Source organism: Bombus impatiens, unplaced genomic scaffold, assembly GCF_000188095.3.
Source record: "Bombus impatiens unplaced genomic scaffold, BIMP_2.2 scf_0064, whole genome shotgun sequence".
Lineage (NCBI taxonomy): Eukaryota > Metazoa > Arthropoda > Insecta > Hymenoptera > Apidae > Bombus > Bombus impatiens.
Window position 1 is genome coordinate 366,834 of NT_176483.1, and position 7,376 is coordinate 374,209.

Sequence of the window (7,376 nt, forward strand, 5' to 3'; positions counted from 1 at the left end):
TTTTTTTTTTTTTTTTTTTACTTATAAGCCTCTCGCTTGTACGTTACGTAGAGAAAGAAACGTCGTTCGTTCGCTCGACATGTGTACAATCAATCAATTAAGCTAACACGTAACTATTTACGGTAAAACCTATTCACGGCTTGTACGACAGACACGTATTTATAATATATATATAATATATATATAATATAATGTTTATATATATATTACAGTTAGATTGCTCATTGTCAATTCATCGGTTTATCACATTTAGTACAAGTTGAAAAATATCTCTAACATCCACGTGGAGGGGCGGTATGACCACGTGCGCCACGTCGCGCGTTTCCAATTTCTAATTCCTCCTGGTATTCACCCGTGGCGCACGTGCCGCCCCCCTCAATTCGTCAAATTACGCTAATTATTACAAGTTACAATCATTAATATCTAACAGTAGGTACGACAAACAATTACGACAGTACGGCCACGAAATGTGTGTATGTGTTGTGTGTGTATTCATCCCATCTTCGTCTTCTTCCATTCTTTCGTTTTTCATTTTTAATTTTTTCTTTCTCGATCGCGCCGTATTACTCAAAACATCCTCGCGAACCGGCTAAGTGTGATTGCAAAATCGACTTTCGTTAAAGCTTCGACACAGAAGGGTGAAGGCGGGGGTGGGTTTCATCGACGGGTCGGTAGAGGGTTGCCTCGGATTTAAGGGGCAGAGACGAGTGTAAATTTCGGCGGGGCTACTCGAACGAATCTCACCGAGAACGGCGAAACGATTCTTCTTTCGTCCCCCTTCGATCGAGTTTCATCTCTTTTCAATTTCTCGTTTTCTCATGGATCCTCGTACTCTTTACGCTTCCACGCACCTCTGTTTCTCTTTTCTCCTTTCTACTTGGCGGCAGGATTAGTAACGGGACGATCTCTATTTCAGCAAAATTACACGACGAAGCGGCGGACATTCGTGCCATGGATTTACAAACAGTTCCAGCAGCGGGAAGAACGTTCGCTTTTCGAGGACGAAACAGCGATAGCCGTAATCGTTCGTTATTGCTAGGGTAACGAGAAGTCGAGAGAAGATTAGGAAAAAGGTTTAGTGATACAACTACGATTAATTTTGCCGAAATAGCGTGGGAACCGTGGCGTGCACGCGCGCCGCACCGCTTCCGCTTCCGCTTCAGCTTCCGTCGTTGTCAGAAGATCGGGATCTTCTTTACATCTTTACATCTATATTTCGATTTACGAAGCTTTTCCACGGCCTCAACAAATTTTGTATATATTTCTGGCGGAACAGTCGAGGATTATTACGCCTTTGGTGCAGGCGCGCGCGCGCGCACGCCTCGTCGGAACGTGGATGTGTTACGTTTTGCAACCACGCCGTGCGAACGGGTTCCAAGGTATCTTTTTTATACGTTACTCCATTCTCTCTCTCTTTTTTTTTTTACTTTTTTTTAGCATTTCTTGAATCTCACTTTATTCTCGTAGACATCGTACGTACTATTACACAGACGAAGCTAAACGCTGAAATCGTTCGCAGGGTTTTTTTTTTATCCTTGTCATATTTATATTTATATCTATTATATTTATATATTTTTATATGTACTATTTAATTATTTTTTTTTTCGCTTAAATCTCTTTAGAATAGACACCGAAAAGACATCGAGAGACTCGAAGGAAGGTTTGAAATAGGAGATTAAAGTTTCCGTTTCCGGCTATTACGTTCGAAAATTGTCTGGCTACGTTAACGAGTCGAGCTAGCTACTACTTCTGCTGTTCTCTATACACGAATTACACGCGCGCGCGCGCGTGTGTGTGTGAATGTGTGTGGATGTTTGTACCGGGAGAGAGAGTGCGTGTGTGTTGTGTGTGTGTGTGTGTGTGTTGTGTGTGTGGTGTGTGTACGCGCGTATGTGCGATACTCCGTGTGTGCGATCTGTCGTTGTATCTGTGTCGTGTATGTGTGCTTCGTTTTAAACCTACGAGTAGTCGTTCCGTACGGACGGACCGACGGACACCGAGGATTGAGCAAACTGTTATTGCACGGAACGCATAAACTCGAAACACTCCCCAATTGTTTCTGCCTCTTTCTTTTCCCTATGAACCTGCACGGTTCGCTGTGCTTCCGCGAGGAACTGGTCCTCGTCACGAACGATCCGATTTTCGCAAACCCGATCGAAACGCTAGCTTTCGGGTCAGAAGATTTTCACGATTTTGACTTTCGTAGAAAGACGATGATACTTTGAAGGATGGCTTTTGAAATTTTATTTTAAAGCGTTTGTATAAATTGAATCACGTGCCAGATTTTGTTTGCACGTAATCGATAACTGAGAATAGATTCGTAAATTAATATTAGTAATTTTATGTTACTCGAGTTTGAGTAATTTTTTAACGTAAAATTTTGAATGAAAAATTGACGAAAATATCAATGCGTTTCGATGTAACAGGGCGTAGTGCGAAGAATTTTATAGTTTCCCTTCTTACGATTTTCTTTACTATTTTCGTACAAACAAACTTGAAACGCATTCTGCTTGTCGAATTCGTTTTATGAATGGAACACGATTCATTATTAAAGGAGAAAAATGATACAAAAAAAAAAAGATTGAATAAATTTCGGAAGATTCGGAAATGTGAAACGGGTGACGCCTCTTTGAAAAACTTACTTAAAAATTACAGGTGAAATTAATATTTACAATCAACTATTTTCTTGCTTTCCGTTCTACTTCGTAGAATTCTAAAATCTCTGGAATGGTTAAATTTGCATTAAATGGATTTCCGAGTTATTTCTGAGCAACGTTTAAAAGAACCGTCGTCTTCCTGGTAGCGAGACCCGAATAAGAAACCGATATATAATTAAATAATTCAGAGGAACAGTGGTATTTTCGTCGCGAGGATCGGTTCGTCGCGGTTTTAATCACTTGCGTGGTCTCTATCGATTAAACATTAACGCCGAGAGACCTTCTTACAACATCCTACCTAAATACACTTAGCATATATCCTCGGAACATAGATAAACCAGTTAAAAACATTGTATATGTTCCTATCTACCTATACACAATATATAGATATAATGTTTGTATATCATAACCATATTAATAATATTAATTACATATATATATATACGATTGGAGTAAATAATTATTAATTAATCCTTATGCGTATATCACATCTGATCGTTCAGTCAGTATAGGAAGACCCTCGCCTCGTCACCAACACACACAAACCCGCTTTCAAGCATTCTTCCTCTAACCTTCGTCTAATCTCAAAATTACACGACGATCGATTCGAAATCTCGAATCATCGAGGCTCGTCGCGTATTTTATATCGTTTCTTCGTCTAACCCTTCTCTATCGTTTGCATCGATATCATTCTTCGTCACGTTCGCTTCTTTAGCCTTTCCCTTTCTCTCTACCTATCTCCCTTTTTTTTTTTTTCGTTATTTTTCTCACTCTCTTCCGATTCGTTTAAATTAACCCGATAGTACGGCTACTATCTAAACAGACATTTAATTTTTTTATTTTGTTGTTGCTTGGTAAAAACCTGAAATCGCCATCGAATATCAATATAATACACTTAGTATGTACTTATAGTATAAATATAGGAACATTCATTAAATATATTTTCATATATATATATAATATTATCATCGTCATATATATATTTATATATATATTAGAATTTGTATATATATATATTTATATATATATATATTACTTGGTGTTGTATAGGTAGCTATAATTTTTAAACGTGGTTTAAAATGCCCAATCCATTCCATAACGCCTGGCCATGGGTGCTGCTTTGTTCTGGGATAATGTACGGAATTAACGTTACTCTTCGTTCGGGTAAATCGGGTTGTTTCAGTTCGAATGCGATTAAGTTCGAACGTGATCATCCATCGGTCCGCCGCGAATTGCCTGGAATTTCGAATTCTTCCGCATCCGAATTAATACGCGTGATCGAAGCTTGCATTTTGTTAACGTTGTTTCGAGGTCCAGACGAGGTGGCAGACTTTATACGCTTCGGTAACATGTGTATTTCCACGATTGAAAATAACAAAGATAGCCGCTTATTATAAACTGTACCATAAGTCGTTTAACAAGAAGTAAAAATTCTTTCTTAGAAGTCCGAAGGTTTATCCATGACATTTAAAGTTCGACGAGTTGTTTAGAACGAGGAATAAAAATTTTCTTCTATAAGTTCGAGGATTTATCTACTTACACGATTCTTTAATGTGTATTTCTATATTCTAATCGTATCGTAAATTTACTGTACAGTAACGATGTCGTGTTAAAGATCGAAATCAAACGTACAGTTATATACATATCTATTCAGTTTCGAGTTTCTCTAAAGTTATGCTCTAAAAGTTTTTAATAATAAATAGTAATTTATTGGAAGAGAATCACGATCGTAAGAAGTAAGAACTACGTGCGCATGCAACGTCGCATAGTACGGTGTACTGACAGCAGGCTGTGTGTACACGAAAAGCCAATAATGCATCATCAATGGTGTGCATCGCAGCGAACATGTTAATTATCGACACCGCTACTTAATGCGAAACAAACATTAACGTGTTCGCTCGCTTTGCAGCTCGCCAGAATACGGTAATGTACGTCAGTGAACGGTATTAAGCCTTCCTGAATAAACAAACACTTAAATTCGTAATATCATCGAAGTCATCGAAAAATTCAACCGCGAAAACAATTTTATACGCGGCAAAGGTTCCCCTAAAACAGAGAGAACATTTCGCTCAAATTCGAATAGGTGCGTCAATATTATTTGAACGTCCTGCTAAATTTCAATGATGAAACAAGTACAAACATAAATATAGCGAAATGAGTTTCTATATAAATACAGTCTCTTGCGCCATCGAATGACATAAAAAATTCGATTAGTACAATTAATTGTATAAAACCTATAAATATATAGATTTTCGTCATTAATTCAACGCTACCTTGCATACTTCGGTCAAAGTTCGGTAATGTGTGTATCAATATTACCTCAACCTCGTGTTAAATATCAATAATGAAACAAATAGAGTTGTAAATACAGCGAAGGGAGTGCAAATATTTGTGTATTTGAATAAAAAATTAAATCAATAGAGCTTGTTCCAAAAACGAAAATGAGTAACTTTTAATCGTCGATTCACTCTGTATACCCTGACCGTACTCAAATATTGTTACCGTATCCAAATATCTACAAACAGTATTTCTATACAGAAATACCAACACGAAACGAAATCAAATACGAGATATTCGAAATTTCGACCTCGTAACAACGTACTTAGACAAGATATCTAAGAATCGCGCGAAGGCTTTCGACTCGCGGTTCCCGTGTTCCTTCACCAACACCGATTTCCTCCCTCGCGCATTGTTCTCGTATAGGCCATGAAATAGACGGATCGCTTGACGTAAATATATCCGTAAATATAAATATCACTCGTAGGTAAACTATAAAAAAATATCACGCGGATATATTCGTTAGTGGACGTATGACGGAAAAACCAGCTTCGCCCCACCCCATTGGGCTCGGGAACCGTGCCGAGGCCATACGCGCGCTCGCGCGCCCCTGGAAAACCCAGGTTTGCTCCATTCCGTTTTGCTCGCGATCCCTTTGTGCCGGGACACACAATCGCGTTGAATATATTATGCCGTGCACATTTCGGAGGTACGTTTTACCGACTTCGATTGAAAGACGGTTGGCTATCACGCGAACTAACGTGATGCGGAGTCACACGCTCGGTCTATCGCGCTCTTTCCCTCTTTCCACTTGGCCTGCGTTTCGTACTCCGCTTGGTCTGCCCTCCTCTTCCCCTCTTTGTTCTCTATTACCTTATTCTCTCTGTCTCTGTCTCTCTTCCTCCTCTTTCTCTCTTTATGCACACTGACGCAGAGTTGCACATGAACGCGCACCGCGTCACGATTAATTGATTCCTGGAATCCCAGTCGTAAGTTCGGGGCGAACTTAAAACGAGGATCCGATGCATTATTTCGCGATATCGATGCGACCTCGCTCGACCAACCCTGCTTCGGCGAAAGGAAGATCGCGAGGTTCGTGGACTTTTAAGGTTTCTCGTGGTGGTGGCTCGATAAAGAGCGGAGTATAGAGTAAATTTGGAAATTGGCGAAGAGTAAAGATAGCTGGCTTTTCGTCTTACTTTTGGAATCGAAGTTTGGTAACAGTCGCATTATCGCATTGTTATTTTTTAACGTCAAGGTCGTTCGACGAAAGGAAGGTCGCGAGGATCGTGAACTTTTCGTGTTTCTCGTGGTAATCGTCGATGGTCGTGCTTTGGTAGTAAGCGAAGACGTTGGAGAATGTTAAAAAGTAAATTTGGAAGTTGTAGTTGCAAAATAGAAATAGGTGGTTTTTCGTCTTCTTGCTGCAACCGAAGTTTGGTAGAAGTCGCACTACTGCGACTATTTCTTCGTATCGAAGCAACTTCTGCCTTTGCAGAAGGCAGATGGTAAAGGATCGCGAGTATTTGCGGTATTTGTCGTGCTAACAACGTGTATTGGTAGTTTGATGGGAAGTTAACAGAGAATAAAGATAGGTGGTCTATGGTTTTCTTTCTGTGATCGCAGTTCGGCAGAGGCCGCTGAGGATCGTGAGGTAAATAGGAAGAAAGACCGGCTTACTCGCGACGACGAATAGAATTCGACGCTAGAGGTGGAGCGACAGAAAGTTTAAACGAAGGAAGTTTAAATTATTTAGAATGGTGGGTGTTACGCGCTAACTTTCGAGTTTTAGTTCGTCGTAGTGAAAGGAAAAGCTCGGCTTAATCGTGTTTTTCTAACGTTAAGTAGCATCTCAAGCTTCAACAAAATACCAACCAATTGTTATTTACTATATTACAATCGAAACATTAAAATTGTTTATAATAAGACGAAGATTAAAATATAAAAATTCGAGAACAGCGGCAGAGTAAATCGTAAACGTTGGAATCCCTATTTCGTTACGGTAGAGGACGGTAATAACTGAAAGACCAAGAAAAAGGATCCCCTTTTGTACGAAGGATACAAGGATAATGACGATTCGTTGAAGAGAATTGTGAGAAGTCTGAAGATTCCCTTGAGAAAACTTTATCCATACGCGTCTATTTTAAAATAATTCTAACGATATTATGTAACGTTTGATCGAAGGAAAAATCAGATCAAATGGAATTAGGTAACCTAAATTTCACCTAGACGATGGATATTCATGAGCCTCTTTTGGCATGGGAAATTCGAACTACGAGACATTCGGTTGGATGTAACACTGTCAATGGAAAGATTGATGGCATTTCACAACGGGGCGTGTCGAGTGTCTGTTTTTGCTTCTATTCGTGGAAATTTTTGGCTCGACGCGGTGTCAATACTTCGTGATCATTTTTTCAAGAACAGAATGCAGCTGCCTTTATT